This window comes from Nylanderia fulva, unplaced genomic scaffold (assembly GCF_048542155.1).
Source record: "Nylanderia fulva isolate GAGA-0341 unplaced genomic scaffold, ASM4854215v1 Scaffold58, whole genome shotgun sequence".
Taxonomy (NCBI): domain Eukaryota; kingdom Metazoa; phylum Arthropoda; class Insecta; order Hymenoptera; family Formicidae; genus Nylanderia; species Nylanderia fulva.
The window spans coordinates 587,231-608,477 of NW_028190676.1; the positions used below are offsets into that span (position 1 = coordinate 587,231).

Sequence of the window (21,247 nt, forward strand, 5' to 3'; positions counted from 1 at the left end):
CTCATAGAAAATTCAAAAAAGAATATTAAAAAAGGTTGATTTCCCGACTATCGACGGAACCTAAAATTCGAGTTCCATGAGTATCTATGAACCATATAAGATGTAAAAATGATGGCTTTTTTTCCTAGAGACCTGGAGAAAGTATTGAAAATCTATCAAAACTATTGAAAATAGCGTCATTCGATCGATCTGAAGACAACTAAAGTCGATGACATGGATGAATTTTCAATCAAACCAACTTCTGATTAAACACATATTAAATATTATAGTTTTTGAGATCAATTATGTTTTAATATCAGGATCGCAAAATTCAAGATTGCGGATTCAATATGATGAGCAATATTGAGAGAAACTAGATGTAGTTACTTCCGAATAAAAGATCTGATTCCACATTCAAATACATTATGTTTTTTAGTTTTTTTTTTATTTAAATATTTTTCATTGTTGAATAGAATTCTTTAGTTCTAACATGAAGAATATGAGAACTATTAATATTTTCTATGTTAAAACTAAAGAATTTTATTTAACAATGAAACAAAAATATTTTAACAAAAAAACTAAAAAACATAATGTATTTGAATGTGGAATCAGATCTTTTATTCGGAAGTAACTACATCTTAGAATTTAGTTTCTCAATACTGATTTACCATATTGGATCCGCAATCTTGAATTTTACGATCCCGATATTAAAACATTATTGATCTCAAAAACTATTTGATAAGTGTTTAACCAGAACTTGGTTTGATTGAAAATTCATCCATGTCGTCGATTTTAGTTGTCTTCAGATTGATCGAATGACGCTATTTTCAATAGTTTTGATAGATTTTCAATACTTTCCCCAGGTCTCTAGGAAAAAAGACCATCATTTTTACATCTTATATGATTTGCATAGATATATATACAAATTTTAGATTCCATCGATAGTCGGAAAATCGACTTTTTTTAACATCCTCCTTTGACCTTGAATTTTTTTCAGTTCAAAAAAGAAATCGGAACAATTTGGTTGCTAAGCTGATCTAAATCTGTTTAAGTGACAACTTTCATCACACACTGAGATCATTATTATGTTTTTGTTAATATCTCAATCCTAACAGCACACATATCCCGAAGACAGAGAACACCCTGAAGATGTTCGAATGTCCTCTGAATATCTTTCGGATATGTTGTGCTATTAGGAAAAATAATTGGGCTAATGTAATGTGCATACAAAATGATTAGATTATTGAATGAAATGAGGGAAATTTTTTGAGATTTCGTATATTTGATTCATACAATTTAGATTGATTCGTACATATCTAATGTCATAAGGATAACTCGGCGGTGTGACTCGGCTTGGCTCGGCATGGAGCGATGCAGCGGACCAGTAAAACAAGCAAATAAAGCGTAATGGGGAAGTGAGTTCGTTCCTATCCGAAACTTTCGCAGCAAACTCGGTAGCACGGCAGTCGAATACAATGGCCGCGCAGAACTTTCCGCGAAACTAAACAAGTTTATTTAACTTACCATCCTGCACCCCTATAACACCCATCCTGAAGGGAGGGGGGAGAGGGGTAGCACCCGGAACCACCCTCCTGTACCATCCTCTTCCTTACACAGTCAGACTCCAATTCCCCACTGCGCCTCTCTTCCTCTCCTCTCTACCTTTCTCTCATCTCCCACTCTCTCTTCTTCTCTCATCCAATTCGTACGCGGTCCCGCCCATCTACCTGCAATAACGGCAAGTTTTCCGAAAGTTTCCGACAGATTAACGACTATTGGAATTGTTGAAGTTATGGGAAGAACGAGGTAGGGAGAGAAGAAAAGGTGGGGAAATGAGAAACAGCGAGTACAACGGAAGGGATGGCAGCAGTCGGAGTTGAATACCAGAGTTTCCATTAATGTTACACGGTACTATTGGTGGTCAAGTGAAATTGAGAAATAGCGCGCAGAATATGATATAAGTATAATCAATATCCGAAAAAATTGGATCTGATCCTTAAAAAGATGACTAGAGACCCTATGATAAGAATCAAGCCATATATGATATCCGTAATTTTAATTGGTCCTCTAGATCTGAGCAATTCCTGCTTATATTTGAATCACTTTAACCTTAGCATAAACATATAATATTTCAGTAATATAAATAAAAATAAATAAATGTTTTTAGAACTAAATATTATAATTTTTTGTTTGTTAAACATCTTCACAAAGACGAGAATTACTTATTGCCGTAATTATGTGGACGATGAATGTGTCAGCAGCGCGTTAGAAGAGGTTAGGTAGGAAAGAGAAGGATAGTGAATGTTGAATATATATCTTTCTCTCTCGCAGAATTTTGCCCACATTGTCTTATGGCTAGACTCTTATTATAGGATCTCTAGAGGTGACCGTGCCGTCGCCTCATCTTCTGTGTCACATCTGGAATCATTTGAGTTATGACTATAGCTATAAACAAAGAGATACCACAAAACTAAAATCAGGTTTTTATTACGCAAAATCTAAGATGATCACAGTTAATAACAATTTATATAAATCCACTTATGCGTCGTTTATATGAATTCGCATATTTATAGGCGTGTAGAATCAATATTTACATATTATTTTGTTAATCTAAAGCTGAAACTGCCATGAGCTTAAATCAAATTTGCGCGTTTGTATTTGTATTAGCAGATTAGCAATAAATTTACTTATGTTTTTATACTTGCAAATCATGTTCTAATACTAATAATTCCGCAAACATTGGTACAATTACAATAATGATAACGAATGTGAGAAGATTGATGCGATATTCATGTAATCTAATTTTTTCAGGCTGACACACTTTTAGAGATAACAATATCACGCAAATTGATGTGCTTATCAGTATGCAAATCTTATCTAAAATTAGTTAATTATTTAAATCAATAAATAATTATCAGACAAAAATATATATATATATATGCATATACACGGTGAATCATTTAATTGACGTACGCAAATATCTCGTAAAGTAGGCAAGATGGAAACAAATGTTTTATACAAAAGTTGTGTAAGGTTCAGAGGACACCTGATGGTAATCTTGACCCTGACCTTGAAGTCCAATTTAGAAATCATTTTATGTCAAGGTCAACTTGATTTTTTTAAATGAAATCAATTTTCCATATCATATTCGTAGCTGGTCAAGACTTTTTCAAAATACTATAATAAAATACTTTTCGAGATATGAGACTTAAAAAATCATATATGCTGCACGTAACACGGTAGACGTGAGGTGTCGGGCAGCAAATATCACCAGCAATCCAAACACTCCAAAGGGAATAGAAAACTATTACTACATCCACGTAGTTGTTTTTGGGTAATGTTAAAAGTAGAAATAGAATTAAAAATATTGTCGTATTACGCACAGCATACAATTTTTTAAATTCATAACTCAAGAAATACTTTATGAAAAAATATTTTATTGTAGTGTTTTGAAAAGGTCTTGATGCCAGCTACAAGAATACATATGAAAAATTGGTGGTTCCATTAAAAAAAATCAAGTTGATCTTAAAATGACCCCTAAATTAGACTCTAAGATCAGAATCAAGGTTACCATCAAGTGTCCCCCTCTGAACCCTATAACTTATGTATAAAAAATTTTTTCCATCTTGCTTATGTACTTTATGAGAGATATTTGCGTGTGTCGATTAAAATGTGTTTTTGGATGGAAATAAAATGTACATTAAAACAACTCTTCTCGGTAATATCAATTTTTTAGACGGATGCATAGACTTAATGCCTATTCTTTATTTTTTAAATGCTTATCATGTCTTTTTTAAATTTTATATGCAACCATCTAAACTTTTTTACTGAGAATTTAAAGAGTAAGGTCTATGAAACAAAACCTGCAAACATTGATGAATTGAAAGATATGATGATTTAAATTCAATTGCACCATAAGATTTTAAAAATATGTTAAATACTTTTTATGTTTGTTATATTTCTATGTAGACTGTCAAATTGTAAAAGAATATTAATTTAAATATATTTAATAAAATAATTTATTAAAATAATTTATTAAAATAATTAGCAATGTTTAAATTATTTCTTAACAGTCTTTGTGACCATATTCATCACATTCACGAACACAGGTAATGGAGGATTTTGTCATTAAATACTATAGAAATGACAAATTATAATGGATCCTGATCTCTATTTTTTATCATATGCACACAGATACACGCACACAAGAGATATACATCCGATCAGATAACCTTATATATTTTGGATAATGCTAATGCTGAGTTTGGAAACATCATTTTTTGGTGTACTTTGATGATTTTGGTATATGGTAAAACAGTCGATACTGTGTGACCTCGGATATTTCCAAATATTTTCTAGATATTTTGTGTAAACATGGACAAAGATAAAGCGCCCCTCTTGATTATATGTTATTATTGCAATAGTTAGGCACAATTTATTAAGATCAATTATCAAAAGATTTAAGCGATGATAAATATGATCAATCAAATCAGGAGACGAAATATGTATTCGAAGCATATACTTGAAGAGATTTAAATCATGTTAGAAATATGATCTATTAGTTCACACACAGGTAAATAGTTCTATACGGTGATAGTTTTTGATATCTTAATCTTTAGAGAAAGTTTTCCTGATGTTGACCACTCTCGTATTCATTGAGGGTTTAGATATCAGTTATCAATTGATTACTCTTGTCAAGTTTTTACGCAAAGAATTTAGTTACTTTAATCAGAAATTTCATTGGTACATTTGGCGATAAAATTTTTAGCATTCTCTTTGAAGAGCTTATTCTGTTGATATTGGTCATTTTCCTTTTTATATCTCCTTTTGATCTGTAATTTTATCTATATTTTAGCATCCCGATGCTTTATTTTATTCACATATAAAGACCTTTATTTACTTATTGTTAGAATCTTTTTAGTTTTTAAAAATATCTAGGCACTCCTTTCTTGTACTCTTCAAAAACTTCTATTTTCTGTAGTTTATGGCATTCTGCATCTTTTTATTCCATTGATATTCTTTCTTGCTATTATTATTTGGTTTATTTTCAATTTCTCTTGCTATCACTACTATCTATAACATATTTATAATTATTATAAACAGTATTTTTCGTGATGTCAGTCAGGATTCTGCTTGCTTTGGCAATTTGGGTCTTTGTTGTTTTCATAAGCTTAATTAACTTTCTTAAACCCCCCCATGCAATTTTTCCTATTCATACTTTTAACTTCATCTGTTTTACTCTTCTATTTTCTTTTCTAATGTTACTTTTTCTATTGGTTCTAGAGAAGCTAGATTTATTCTTTCATTATTGTTGTCTTTGTGTTTCGCTGGTTCTACTGTATTTTGCATACATCTTTTTTTTATCTTGTTAAGCTTCCTTTCAATAAGCTTTGGTTGGCATCTTATAAAAACCTTCTCTGGTTTGTCAGACTGTTGGGAGTCATATTGAGAAATACATCTGATTGTGAGTTTCACTCTCTCCAGATCCTTTGAATATACCACCTTCAAGTCTCATAATTCATAATAATAACCATATAATTTCTTGGTATTACTTTACATCTACTTATTCTTTTGAGTGTGTCTGCAGCGTCTAGAACTGATTTGATTGTTCTTCCTATATGTTATTGTTCAATATGGAAGGCTTGAACTATCTTACTAGCTACCCTGCTGGATGCGACATCTCTTTCACTTCGTGACTAATCTTGTTCACGCCATTATTTTTTCCAAATTATATTGCACATTACTCTATTAGAGTATCTTTTGTTTTAAGTAATGTAATCTCCTGAACTCATGTAAAGCCTCTTGTGTTCGGAAAAGGGAAGAGAAAAGATAAGGGCAGGGGAAGAGTTTGGTTGGGACAAGTAAGAATAGCAGACAGCTGCTCTTCTGTTAATCGCTTCTTACGATAGGAGGATCCCATGATACTATTCTTAGTTGGAGCGAACCTTAAATACCAGATGTAGAATTTATTATTATTATGTTTTTTAAATTTTGCATTTTTCCTCATTTCTGGGGTTACTTATCTAGATAGCAAAGTCTGCCGATATCAGATCATACCAAGTGTATATCAAATGTTGTCATAAAAAAGGTTACAGATTTGTTGCAGAAATAATTATTACTGATGTAATTAACAAATTGGTGCCAAAAATCGAGCAGAACTATGCTTACAAAATCTGATTAACAGCAGATTAACAACAGAATCTAACATGACTTTAGGTCAGTTTGTCAGCAGAAACCGAACAGGATCTATGCGCACACAATTTAATCTCAAGATTTTCTCGGTTTCTGTCATCAATATGCTGTCAGATTCTATAAGCAAGTTCTGTTAGCAAATCGTAAACAAATTGCGGAAATAACGGATGCCGATCTGTTAACAACTTTTGTAGAAATTTGTCGCCAATCTGCTAACAATTTGCGCGCATTTTGCTTTCCAGGTATTGTTTGCATTGGTTGCCAGATTAAATGCATTCAGGCGTCAGATAATAATAGAAATTTAGCACTATTCTATAATAACAGTTTTTTTGCATCTGGCTGTAAGTAGATGGATAGATGTTTAATGCGTGAAGACTGTCATATAGTATCTTTGGGATGTTTTCAACAGTTGATAATGGGGACGACTCTTACTGTGTTGTACGCCATTATATTTTAATTTCTATTAAGGAATTTGTATATTTGCTTCATTTATCAGTGCCTGTATGAAGTTGTGAGTGTAGAGTACGCTTTTATTTTGTTACTTTTATCTAGTAGCGTGATGTCAGGTCAGTTGCCTTGAATGGCTTTATCTATATGATCGTTAGATTTTATAGTTCGTAGTTATAGTTTTCTAATATGATTTTTGGTTATTTGTAATATGGTGTTTAATAAAATACTTTAAAGATACAGCGTGTTGGTTTTGGATAAGAACTCTTTCTATTTTTTTCTGTTTGTTTCTTTATCTCTTTTTTAAGACTATGTTCCTTTCACAGTTAGGTAAAATTGATAACTTTGACGGATATAATTTTGCCCCGATAATCATGATTAAGAAATCAATCTTATTAATTTGAAGTTTGCTTGGTAATTAGAAACAAATAGTCCCAAAAAATTCGGCATTTTATTTACGACAGCGGATTCTATATCTTACAACGTATGTAGGACGGCCTTAGAGTTTTGTCTATCTTATACGTATCGAAAATGGTGGTTAAACCAACATAGAATCGAGTTATAGAGATGAATAATGCATAAGTAATTTCGATGTTGTGTAGTGAATTCTATATGAAGTATAAGTACGTTTACACGGTACCCTTAATCGGGTTTAAGAACATCTATAGTTGTAAAACTAGCCAATTACAGCCATTCCCCTGAAGAATGGAACGACTGTGATTGACCAGTCTTACAACTACGGATGTTATTAAACCCGATGAAGGGTGCCGTGTAAACGTACTCTATCAGAGACTTCCATATCTATTATGTGGTTATAATAGACAAGAGTGTCAAATACTTTATCTTTACAAATCACAATAAATCTCTCAATAGAGAATTTCAATCTAACTAATTTAAGGAAGATGAATATTGTCAGCCATGTTGACAAATTTACGAGATTTTTGAAGAAAATGTGCATTGTGTGTGTGTGTGTGTGTGTGTGTGTTACTGTATTTTTTTTGAAGTTTTCAATTATAATATTGCTATTATCAGCTTTGATAAATTTAAATGCATGCATAATTACATTTATAATCTACACTTATGTCGTAAATGATTGTCGCAAGACGTATCGAGTAAAAACGAACCAGTAGTTGATACATGGAAATATTCCGTATATCGCATTAAAACTTGCCGCAAGACCATTAAGTGTTTTTCGGGACATAGCATAGCGGAAAGAGGGGAAGTACGGATGATATATATTGCACAGTTTATATAGTCTGGGTATATGGCGTGGAATAATATATGAGATACGCACACACATATAATATACATGTATACTCATATACATATATATACATACGCTGTATATCTCCTTTATAGCAACCATTAACATATTTTTTATTATACAATAGTGACGCAAATATTATAACTTATAGCGATAAATCAGACACAGAGAAAGGTAGCTGAGAAGGATAAAATATTAATTGAAAAGGATGAAAATAAAAAAAAGAAATTATCAAATACGAAACGTTGTATGTTGTCGAATATTGCGACATTATTCGGTGATATTGCTATTACTATATATAGAAAATCTAAAGAACACTCTCGATTTATCTTATCTTCTCGCAAATCCAAATAAGCTTCGTATAAATAGAACCATACCATATATAAAACAAATAAGATGAATAATGCCGAGATGCAAAACATAGTTCTCATTGTCGACCGAATCCTTCGTATATTTTATATTCCGCTTACTGTTTGAAATAATCTTGTTTGACTACTTTCACTTTATATATGATCATAATGAAAATGCGTGTGTTGTATAAGACAGCGTGGATTGCAAGGAATAAAACGAGACATGAATCTGGCTCTAATGTTGTTTTCCGTTTTTTATATTAATATGTATTTTCATTACATTAATATTAAATATATTTTTGTTTTATTGTAATTTGCCGCAGCTGATTAAGATAGACTGAGACTTAAATTAAAAAATATAAGACAAGCGACATTATTCCCATATGTATATTTAAAAAAGTAAAAAAAAGTGTTAAATGCACACGCTAATTAAAAAGCTATCATTTACGAAATAATGTTAATCTACAAAAATAATAATATTAAAAAAATTGTGTCCAATTACAAATATAAATTAAAAATAATAATAAATTAAAAATCAATAGAAAAATTAAAAATTAGAAATTATTACAAAAAAATTAAGAATGTATAGAAACAATTATTACTATATTAACAATTATTACTTTACAATTTATAGAAACAATTATTACTATATTAACAATTATTACTATAATTAATACAAATTAACAAAATAAAAATTGTAATTTAAAAAATTGGTACTATTCAAAGTATATATTAACTCAACAATTATAATAAAATTTAATTTAGATCCAAATTTATAGAATTATATTTAATTTAGTTACATCAATAACTGCAATGTAAATATATATTGTAAGAATAAGTTAATTGTAGCATAGTGTTTAGTTTCATAGAATAAATATATAATGTACAAAAAATTTTTATTCTAAGGTTATTTTTTTCAAGATTCTTATTATTTTTTCAAATAAAAATACGTAATTTTTTTATATTATAATATTTAATAATATGACTCTAAAACATTGAATTTAAAAATTTATTGTTAGAGCTAAATAGAAAACATAACAGAATGTTAAATTATTTATTATTATTAATATACATATTAAAAATAATACTCCTTTTAACAACAAATGCATTTCCTAAGATCACAAATTATTGTGATGTTGATACTACATTAACAGACACATATTTAGTGATATAATTTTACTTTTATATTTCAAAAACCTCATATTTTCTATATATTTCAATTTTATAAAATATTTGAATTATATTAGCGTTCACAGAAAACGAGGTACCCATAAATTGTAAATAAAAATCATTAATTTTTTCTTCGTTCGAGTAATGTATTATAAAATATTCATCGATAAACTGATAGATTAGTGGATAAATCAGTTTCTACTGATCATATGTAAACGAATATGTTGATTGTACTGACGCAGGAAATTATGATTGATGTTTATTATCGTGCGATAGATTTAGCAAACTATTGAAATTTTAGAAATATTATTGATAGAAATAATCAATAATAGGTCATCTTGTTGTTACCGCTGCACAAATAAAAAGAGTATCATTTTAAATACTATATTATAAATAATAATAATAATAAAAATTAATTTTGCATTTTGTTTCTTGTTTAACTCTAAATTTAGAAATATAAGGTCATCTTAGGATAATATTATACATGGTTGAATACATATTAATATTAATTATAATATGCAAAAGAAAATATGTACTTTCATTGGAAAAAATAATGAAGACTTTGAAAACTCTGATTGTAAATAAAATAAACCAAAATCTGAAGAATTTGCCAATATCAACGCAATCTCAAATAAAATATATTTAAATTTCGTAAATTGCATATCTAAAAATTTAAAAAAATTGTGCAATTACATATCTAAAAATTTTTTTTTTATTTTACTAAATTACAATGTATACTTTGTACAGTACATTATTATAGTGTTATTATCATATTACAGGACATGTAATTGCATAATGTTAATTAATGTAAATGCATAAGTATGTAAATAATTTTGTTATTTTTTTAGATTCGGATTCAATAGCTAAAATTACATTGAAAATTACTTTTATACTTTATTTGTAAAAAATAATAGAGATTTGAATAAGAAAAAAACTTATTATTTTCTACTTGACTGACAATAAAGTCAAGGTTGACTTGAAACTTTTTAAAATTGCCAGACGGTATATTAAAAACTAAAAACTTTCAAGTTTTAAGCTAAATTTTGGTATTTTACAAGTTAAATTTACTTCAGTATAATTTTGAGCAAAGGGTAACCGATTTGACGTGGAATAACCCATATATAATATATATCGCGTAAAAGCTTTTAATATTTGATTCGATAGTTTCTTCGCTTACTGTTATGCAACATAATTTCTCATATTCAAATTTTCGTTAAAAGTGAACATAAAATCTGCAAAGCACGTCTACTGATGTAAGTGTAATAATTATTTCTATAATATCTGATATAAAATCCAACTGTAGATTCAGGATATTAAACTTGAAATCGGTGGCTAATTGTAAGTGTATAATTATCCATTTACTGTTTACGGTGTTTACTATTATCTAAAAGATTATATAGATGATATAGATTATATAGATGATCATCTAGATGAAAGTTTGGCGTCATTTTATCTTTATATAGATAATAAAAATATGTATTATCTATATCTGTGTGTGTGTGTGTGTGTGTGCATCTTACAATTAGATAAAAACGTTATCTTTACTAAATAATTTAGAATAATATTCAGATAATTTGGTTTAAAGTAACACATAAAAATATTTAAGCAATAAGCGATAAAAACTTATAAGTAAAAATATGAATCTATATTTTTATTATCCCTTTTATAATTTATACTTTTTTATAACTGTGTTTACATTACGGTCATAAAAATAATATTATCTGAAGGTTATCTAGATGAATTATTATATAATTTTATCTGTTATTTAGGTATATTTAAACCAAAATTATTTTTATCTTATCTAATTTCAAGATAAATTTAAATATTTTTATCTCATTTTTATTTAATTCATTTTTAAATTATCTAATTGTAAATACAACTGTTTATTTAGACAAAGTAGATAATATTCCCATATAAATTATATCTCAAAATTTATAAATTAAATTTAATTACAAATTTACAATTTAAATTTCAACATACTAGTTCAAGAGCCAAACGTGAATAGTAATGCATCGATTTCAATAAAACTTATTTAATTGGATATTATTAATTATTAATTAATTAATTTAATGATTTGGTATTATACCAAGAATTTCTTTTATGTATAAGAAATCAATTTCAGTGCAAAATTTACTTGTTTGGCTTTTACTAGCTTGTTAAAAAATTTATATTTGAAATTGCCCTTATTAATTTCAGTTGTTACATTTAATTATATTTGTATAATTTATTTTATTATTCATTTAATTAAGTTGAACCAATTGTTTGCTATGTGTGGGACTAATATTAAATACAGACATATGTATATTACATTATATGTTATATTTATGTGAAGAAGTTTACAATTAATCTATTATTTATCGATATAATACTTATGCACCTTTGTAATATTCAATTTTATAACACTTGTATAGCATTAATTTAACTATTTACTGAAATCGGATTAAATATTAAAAATTTTCATAAATATCGATTTATGTTAATCTTTGATTTAAATGACTAGAAATTGCAGATTTTATTTATAGTTTCTGCTATATAACTAAATATAACTAAATATAACTAAATATAACTAAATATAATTAAAACTAAAATCAAGAATTTTTAAATAATTTAAAAAATATTATGTTCTCATAATATACATATGTATATTATATACAAAAATAATAACAAATAAATTTTTTGTAATCATATTTACTAATCAGTCTTTCACTTAACATCTTATCAATACAATCTTATTATTTCTTCAATTCTATATATATAGACGCAATTATTTTTTATATCTATGCTAATTATAAAAAATTATATACAAAATATAAATTATTATCTGTACATTTATTAGAAAGTAAATTTATAGACAGGGAGAGAAGTTTCGCCACCCCTCTTGCATTGCTACTCTGAAAAAATTATAATCTAAAATATATTTCTGATTTAAAATTAAAATTAGCTTTGGGTTCAATTAAATTTAGGTTTAAACTAGATTAGATTTTTTTAGAAAAACTAGGAAGAGATGCAAAGCTTTTTTTTTACCCACATATTTATTTAAATTATAGTATATGTGAATATACAACGAATATAAAATTGATGCTCGATAAAATTCAAATTATCACGTTATCACACTCATTATCGATTTTATTCATTAATAATTTTGTGTGATTAATAATAAAAAAAAAATTATATAAATCAATAATTCTTTTACTTAGAATTATCACCTTGACAACATAAGCCAAGGCAATCAAAATTAAACTTTCGGTCTATCTTTTATTCTCAATGTAATTACGAAAATTAAACTTTAATATAAAATATCTTAAACATAAAATAAAACAAATATTATAAGACAGTGTCTCACATTCTAAGCATATATTATTTAAGAATGAATTTTATTACAATCTATATCAAGATGCGCTCATACTGTGTAAATTTTTGCAAAGAATTTACGAATATAATTTTATTTTAAAACAATTTTTATACTTAAATAATTTATTATAATATTTTGTCATATGTTTCTGTAAGTTTTCAATAAATATGTCAATTTTGGCATCCAATTTTTTTAGATCTCAATTAGCGTACAATTTATTTCAATGATAAGAAAGATAAGATTCGCTGTACGAGCCCAACGCGAATGTATGTTATGTACCATACATACGCAAATACCACGAAAATTTAATTTTTTGTTTTGTACATGTGCACGAAGCACGAAATTATTATCGTCATTATTATTTTAATGAGTTCATAAAAAAAAACCCTGTATGACATCTTTATATATACAGATACATTATGTATCTTTATATACAGAAAAATAAATAATTGAATGAAACAAACTGAATAATAATAATTAAATCGAAGTGCTCATAATCTCCCTTCCTCTCCCTCTCTGTCTGCTAATTTCAATTTTTGATACAAAAGATTCCATCTACATTATTCCGTCCATATTATTTTAAAAGTGATTGTATTTTCTTAATGTAATTGTTTTTGATGAAAAGTTTGCTACAGTATTATGGTCTAAAGAACTTACTGGAAAACATCAAGCGGATAAATGCTTCATTTCTTATTCAGTAAATATTTTATTTATAGAAAATGTCTAGCAAATGTTTACAGGCATTCAAATAATGTAACTTTTAGATGTTGTGTCATATTGTAACTTTTCTTTCTTACGTTTTTACATAATTAAGTTTTATTTTTTGCAGCTTATTTAAATAAAAATTAAAATAATTCGAGAAAATAAAAAATTATAACCGCACATTTTCTATTTGCAACGCACAATTATATATATATATATATATATATATAATACAATTTTGACAATAAAATAAATCTATCAACTTGCGTTTATATTGACTGATAAAATTGTTGCAAGTCTTTCTATAATATTCTTTAAAATTCAATACGTAAGATTGGAAACATCCGACAATGAGTTTAGAACTTAAGATTCGATATTGCCTAGTGCAATATCGATTTCCAAGAGTGAATGTCATTTGTACGATGTAATATTAATGTCCTTTGACTTTTTTACGAAGATTTTCTTAATTTGAGTATATAACAGATACACACACACACACACACACATTGACTACTTTTTTCCATTCCTTTTTATCCCTACCTTTTCGTTTTTCAAATATACTTATAGCCGTGGAACAATAAAGCAGCATGATAAAACTACTTTTGTTTCTTTCAAATCATACGAAAGAACGATATACTTTCTGCTTATATCCTGCGGCGCATTAAAATGGAAACGTCGGAGAAATTCCAGATAATGCCCAATAGTAAATTAAGATATAATAACTTTCGTGAAAGTTGTACGATGGTGAAGCAGTGAAAGAGGTGGAATACGAGGAGGTAGAGAACTCTATTAACTTTTATTTCTCCGGGAAAGTAACTTCTCTCATCCTCCTCCTCCTCCTCCTCCTCTTCCTCCTCTTTCACTTCCAGTTCTCCTACTCTTCTCTTCCTCTCCTCCATCTCCTCCACTTCCACCCAGCACCTCCATCTTTTCTCTCTCTCTCCCTTCATCCCGTCGCTATCGTTCCTTGCCTATGCCTCTCATCGTCGGTTTTCTTCTCTATCTCGACACCCTCGCACTTACCGCTTCCTCTCGTCATAGCTCGATCGGCCGCCCCTCCAACTCTCTCAACCCTGCCCCTACCCCGGAGTCTTGGCCTCGGCCCCCGCCGACTTCCCCCCGACGGTGAAACTTTGTAAAGCGACTTAGTCAAAGTTTAATAAATTCCTTCGAGGAAGTTTCAAAGAGCGGTTCTATGCGGGATTGCAAATGATTACGTTTCGTCGTACTAGAGAATATGCGAAGATAGGAGGAATCGGTATGTAAGACCGACAGAGGCAGGTAAATAAATGGGAAAACAGAATAGTAGGTTTGCGCAAAAACATTTTTGCAAAAGTAAGTGATATTAAGTTACGAGGATATTAAATCATTACGGAAATTGATATTGGGCTGATCAGGCTTACTAAGGCCAAAACACAGTAGAGGAAATATTAGGAATGGGATAAATATTAAGCATTAGGCTTATTGCATAAGTAATAGAAGCAGAGAAAATATCTACCAACAGAAGGAGGTAGCAATAGATATTATTTCCTGCTTCTATTGGTTCTCTATCTTCTATTCCCCTGTTCTTACATTGCTTAGACTTTTATATGCAATAAATCTAATGCAATAAGTCTCTTAATATTTAATCCTATTGTACTTTGGTCCCTTAGGCTGATTAGATCTATTTGATTCGTGTTATGGCAACAAATCGAAAGTAACTTTATTTTTCTACAAGTAGCAAAAGTACTAGTAACAAGAATAAGGAAAATATCTACTAATAGAAGGAGATAGCAATATATATTATTTCTTGCTTTTATTGGATATTTTATATTTCCTGTTCCTATATAGTTTGAACTTTTATATTGCGCAATAGGTCTAATATTTAACATTTGATCTTATTCTTAATATTTTTTCTAATGCACTTTGATCTTTAGGCTGGTCAGGTCTATTATAGACTAATTGATATTCTGGCAACAAATCAAAAGTAACTTTATTATTCGTAAAGAAAAGCTAATATTATATTAGAATTGCAATTTCAAAGGAACGCAGTGCTTGCAACATAGTGGTATTATTCCATATTTTATATTAAAATTGTAATGCTAACACTTATATATGTTTCAATCATTTTCGTCCGGTATTATCCTCATAATGTGACTTCTATTCAATTCCAAATAACTTCTATTTTGAATCACAGATTGAACTCCCTTTAGATATACGGTAAAAAAATCGTCGAATATGTAATAATCTCATAACTTAGTTTATACTCTCACAAATTGTACGAACGTTTTGTGATCGATCAATCGTGGAGTACAATATAACATTGCAAGGTATAGTCGCGTTTTCATTTATAATGAATACCGAAATTGAAATATATATTGCGAGAACATCTTTTTACAAAATAATACTTCTCTTGCTTCTTTTCCTGTTTTATCGCGTGTAGCTCGGAGGTAAATCAATAAGGAATTCTCTCGCGTTACATCGGTGATATGAAGTGTATATAAATTCAGCAGATAAGTAGGAAGGGGAGGGGGAGGAAGTATTATAAAGCGTCGTTCATAAAAACAAAACAAAAAAAAAATAGATTCGTACTTTATGCACAAAAGAGAAATCTATGTGTCGAACGAAGGGACGAACGAGGACAAGGAGAGAAGCTTACTGACGTAACAAACACAATTGACTCGGTGATACTGACCAGAAAATGGCTGCCACGACGCAAACAAATGAGCAAGTCCAACCATTTCCATGGCAACAATCTCAATCAGATAGGAGCTAGCGAAGCAGAGAACAGAGAGCACGCTGGATAATATATTCGATACAGGTAATATATAACGCTCCAGATACAATATTTATGTCTCGTATTTCACTAGCAGCCCATTATTCATTCGCTCGTACTGAATAAGCATTAATATCATAGAGCTCAGTATGTGTGTGTGTGTGTGTGCGTGCGCGCGCGCGCGCGCGTGTGTGTGTATGTGTGAGTGTGTATGTGCGTTTCGTGCACTGCACAAGATCTTTTTCAGTTTTACTTCTGCCTCTACACTCTCTCGACCCGTTCCGTTTCATCTCATTCGTAGAATATACCTATGATGATCGCTGACGATCAACTATTATACGTCAAATCAAAACCGTTTAAATAATTCACTTGCATAATCCATTTTTATTTTATTTTCGCCCGATCAAAGGCTATTCAGGTACATATCTTTGCCATCGATGACTTGCATATTAGTGGCAAATCGAAAAAAGGCAGTGAACAGTGCAAGAAACCGGTTACCATTGTTACATAGCGTCGTCGCTACCACGAGAGTCATCGACTATGAATATATATCCGAGATATATCTATATCATGAAGTAAACTCTTATTTCATACGTGTGTATGTATATCATACATAGTAATGCTATGGAATTATTTATTTCGAAAACTCTGTCTGTCCTTTTGAATAGAATAAACTATGAAGTAAAAGAAATTAGGAGCAAGAATTTAGGAGGAGATAAAAATCAAATTAAATAGGCGATCAAGTTTGCTTTACTCCTGAAGGCACAATGTTTCTCTATTATATGTTTCTATTTTAAGATCGAATGAAATGGTTATGACGCATAAAATAAAGTCAACGTTCGAGTAATCTATCTAACGCTAGATAAAATACAAGCATCTGACAAAAGATACAATTAGCGGATTTTGAGTTTAGATTTAATTTTATCATCTAGATTAAGAATTATTTATATGAATGTAGATTAATTATTTATAATAATTTATTAATTTATTATTAATTAACATAATAATTCCATTATTTCTTGTAAATATTGTTATTTTTCCATAAAATTTGTGTATCCGTAAATATATTCATGTACAAGTTATTTTAATAAAAAATATTTTTGAATAGACTAATTATTTGTTACTAATGCACGTGATTTTATGTTAGCAATAATGCATATAATATAAAATATAATTTCTTAAATTGCAATAATTATAACGAGCGATAAGTTACGATAGCTTTCACTTTAAAGACTACGAAGGAAATCTGATAAAACAAAAGTAGATGATAATTTCCTTATAGCTTAAATTCCTTTCTAATTAAAGTGATCTGATTCATAAGTTTTCATAAATTTAATTAAATCTAATAGGTTTATTACACAAAAATACTTAATCACTCTTTTATTTTTGTTCCTTTTTTATCAAAATTTTCAATGTAAATTTTAATTTAAAATGTAAGAAGTATCTTACATGTTTTAGTTTGATGAGCATTTTACATTATTGTCAAATATCAATTCCGTGCTATTTCTTTTATTCCTGGTAATTTTTTATTAATGCTTACATCGTAAAAAAAATTCAAAAGAAATGCATATAAGAAAAAAAATATAAAGATATATAGGCCAAGAAAATATCATTTAATATGCTTGCAACGACACACACAAAACAGTATTTCATGATTTCAATTCGTATAAGTTCTTTGAAATAAGAAAAGATAAAAAAAGACAAATATTCGATATCACGCGTCCGATAATACTGGATATGAACGACAATTTACTATATAAGTTAGAAGAGAGAAGAAAGAGAGAGAGAGAGAGAGAGAGAGAGAAAGAGAGAGAGGGAAGGAGGGAGACGAGTTAGCTCGAATTCCATTATGCTGTTTTACGCCCGTCATTCTTGTTTTTATTGCATGCCTCTCATCGCTTTTTTCTCTGTTTTACGGCCCTTGCCTATGAACGTATTCCTCGGTAGATCGCGAGTTATTAGTTTTGTCCCTTCATTATTTTTATATTCTCGCTCAGAACAGAAAGAGCAAAAGAGAGATAGAGGCAGAATAAAAAGAAATCAGGAAATTAAAATGACTTTTTATGATTGATAATACGCGAAATAAGAATAAAGTGTAATATTATACACATTGTGTTATAGTATATATAGTAAAATGCATATAGATATTAAAGCATTCATTATAATATATTAGTATATTTTAATATATTAGTAAAGCAAAACAAGAGCAAAACAATTGTTTTATTAAAATTATGGAATTTGATGATTTTATTATTTTATCAGCAAGTCTTTGCATTCTTTTTTGCTTCGCTGACTCATCTCACATTTCAGATATATAAGTCATAGTTCAATTAAAAATGTGATAATATAAACGTGAAATGTGATATAGAGCGATAAAAGTATATCATTTATTAATAGAGATTCATCTAATGTATATTTCGGAAAAATCACTGTTTATGTACAATGTATCTTCTAAATAAAATAAAATAACACATCTCAATAAGTCGTTGGTTCTAAGAAAAAATTAAAATTAAAATTGTAAAACATAGAAGAAGCAAATTTATGTAATTATCATCATCCCCATCACTTTATATTTCAGTATACATTAATTTTTTTCAGAAGTTACATAATAAACTTTATGAAATAATATATACCTATTTCAGGTCGAATCTAACCGTGTCATATGTTATGATCTTAAAATGTATTTATATAGTATATTTTTAGATCATAAAATGTCAGACACTTTTAACATTATCCAGAATATACTGCGTAAAATCTAACTAGCATATCTCTCATATGTGAGGGTATTTCACATATATTATATATTCACAGTGTTTGTTGTTATCTAAATAAAATTATATAGATAATCATTTATAGATGAAATTTTGGCGTCATCTTATCTTTACATAGATAATAAAATTATATCTATCTGCATTTTAGATGAAAAAAGTGTTATCTTCACTAAATTATTTAGAATAATATTCAGATAATTTGATTTAGAGTCAAAGCACATAAAAATACTTAATTAGTAGAACTTAAGCATTAAGCGATAAAAATTATAAATAAAAATTATTATTTCCTTTTTATAATTTACATTTTTTTTATAATTGTGTTTACATAAAGCGGTTTTAAAAATAATATCTGGAAGTTATCTAGATAAAGTGCCACGTAATAAGATAAATTTACATATTTTTATCTTATCTTCATCTAGCTAATTTTAAAATCATCTAAGCACAACACTGTACATATTACATATTACATATATTATATAGTCACATTAAATATATATATGTTCTATTTTGACCTACATATGTGATAAGACAATGCCTGTAAATGTCGAATTAATAACAAAATAGTGTTTTTATGTAGCCCTACAAATGAAGGATAAACTGACTAACCATGTGACAAAACCAACTCAACTATTTCATTGATTTTGAAATAGAAAACATTAACTCTGTACTATTTATGCGGAATATGGAAATGCATATGATTTTATTAAAACCCCATATTGTGTGCTTTAATAGTATATTAGCTAACAAGTGCGGGGGATTGTAAATTGGCCGAGAGTACGGAAGTTTTGCAATCCGCACGATCGGCCGATTTATGACCCCCCGCACATGTTGGCTACGATATTTTGTGTGACCGGTGCGTGGAAAAAGAGCCCTTTCTAAAATCTCATCATGTGCAGAAAGGACGACTTTTCGCGCGCCGGTTGCACAAAATAAATTTTTTAAATGAGAAATTATTCCGCATAGAATTCAAATATCTCGAACATTAAATGTGTTTGATTTAAAAATTAATGATCAATAAGTCTGTACTATTATCCAGTAACAATATCATGAAAACTTCATTGTATTGGCAGTCAATTTATCACATCCAATAAGGATTTTTTTATTGACCAATAATGATAATTGTAATATTGATTTAGAGTCAAAGCACATAAAAATACCTAATTAGTAGAACTTAAACATTAAGCGATAAAAAATTATAAATAAAAATATAAATATATTTTTATTTCTTTTTTATAATTTACAATTTAATATTCTAATGCTATGAAACGGGTAACTTTATTACAAAAAAAAACATTCTTAGAGAATAAGAAATTTAATCAGTCTTCTTTCTCTAATTGTCGTATAGTGGTAAAAATGAAATCTAAAATAAAATTGTCGTATAGTGGTAAAAAAGACTTATGTTACATCTGTTCACTTAAAACTTCTACAATTGTCATTTGAGTTTAAAAATGATTATTGAGGATCATAGCACAATAGAGGAAATATTAGGAATAGGAATAAATATTAAACATTAAATTTTATATTGCACAATAGAAAAATACAGGCAATAAATCCTAATAAAATCCATCATACCCAATTCATTCTGAATTTTGACACTTTCTAAAAAAATTAATGATGGTTTGCAACGAAATAAATCGTAAAGATTTTTTTTTAACATATTACATCTCACAACGATTGATATTAATATAATAAATTGTAAGATATTTTTCATTGAAAGTAGGGAAGAGAAACAAAGCCCATTAATAATAATACTAACTACGATATATAGCGCAATTTATTTTTATTTGTGCGATTTATTATGCTTTATGAATACGCTTTAACTTAATAAATTATGTTTATTATGTTTAACTTGATAGATGTCGGTGGATGACACATCTTATAGTTTAATATATAAGCCATTACGTTAAAAGCGATGTCGGCTTTTTATGTTTCGATCCGATAATATAGATAAGGAAAGTAAAGTACTTTTTTCTTGTTATTACGCACATGTTTGAAAACATATAATATATAATATAATTTCAAAGTATCAAATATTCGATATATAATACATGTATCTCCCAGGTAGCAAACGCACGTCATTTTGACGTTATTTGGATATCAAATGATATGTATTTGTTACTTGAAATCGTATAGCGTTACAGTCATCCGACAGTTAAAATCCAAACGACAGTTATAAACAACTTATTAATAATATTATAAATTTTTAAATGGTCTACATCTAAAATATTATTTGTTTAAATAGAAAAAAATATAAATATTTTTTCT

At 28.5% G+C, this 21,247-nt stretch overlaps 1 protein-coding gene across 3 annotated transcripts in view; it reads left to right on the plus strand.

Annotated features, from left to right (window-relative positions):
• Positions 1 to 21,247, plus strand: part of LOC114939094 (TOX high mobility group box family member 4) — a 132,015-nt gene that overhangs the window by 23,914 nt on the left and 86,854 nt on the right. The window contains exon 2 of one of the 3 annotated variants that reach the window (XM_085487581.1): positions 16,065 to 16,256. The exons of the other annotated variants lie outside the window; for them this stretch is intronic. The gene's annotated coding sequence lies outside the window, so the exon portion shown is untranslated. The remainder of the gene's footprint in view (positions 1 to 16,064; positions 16,257 to 21,247) is intronic. 3 annotated transcript variants of the gene reach the window in all.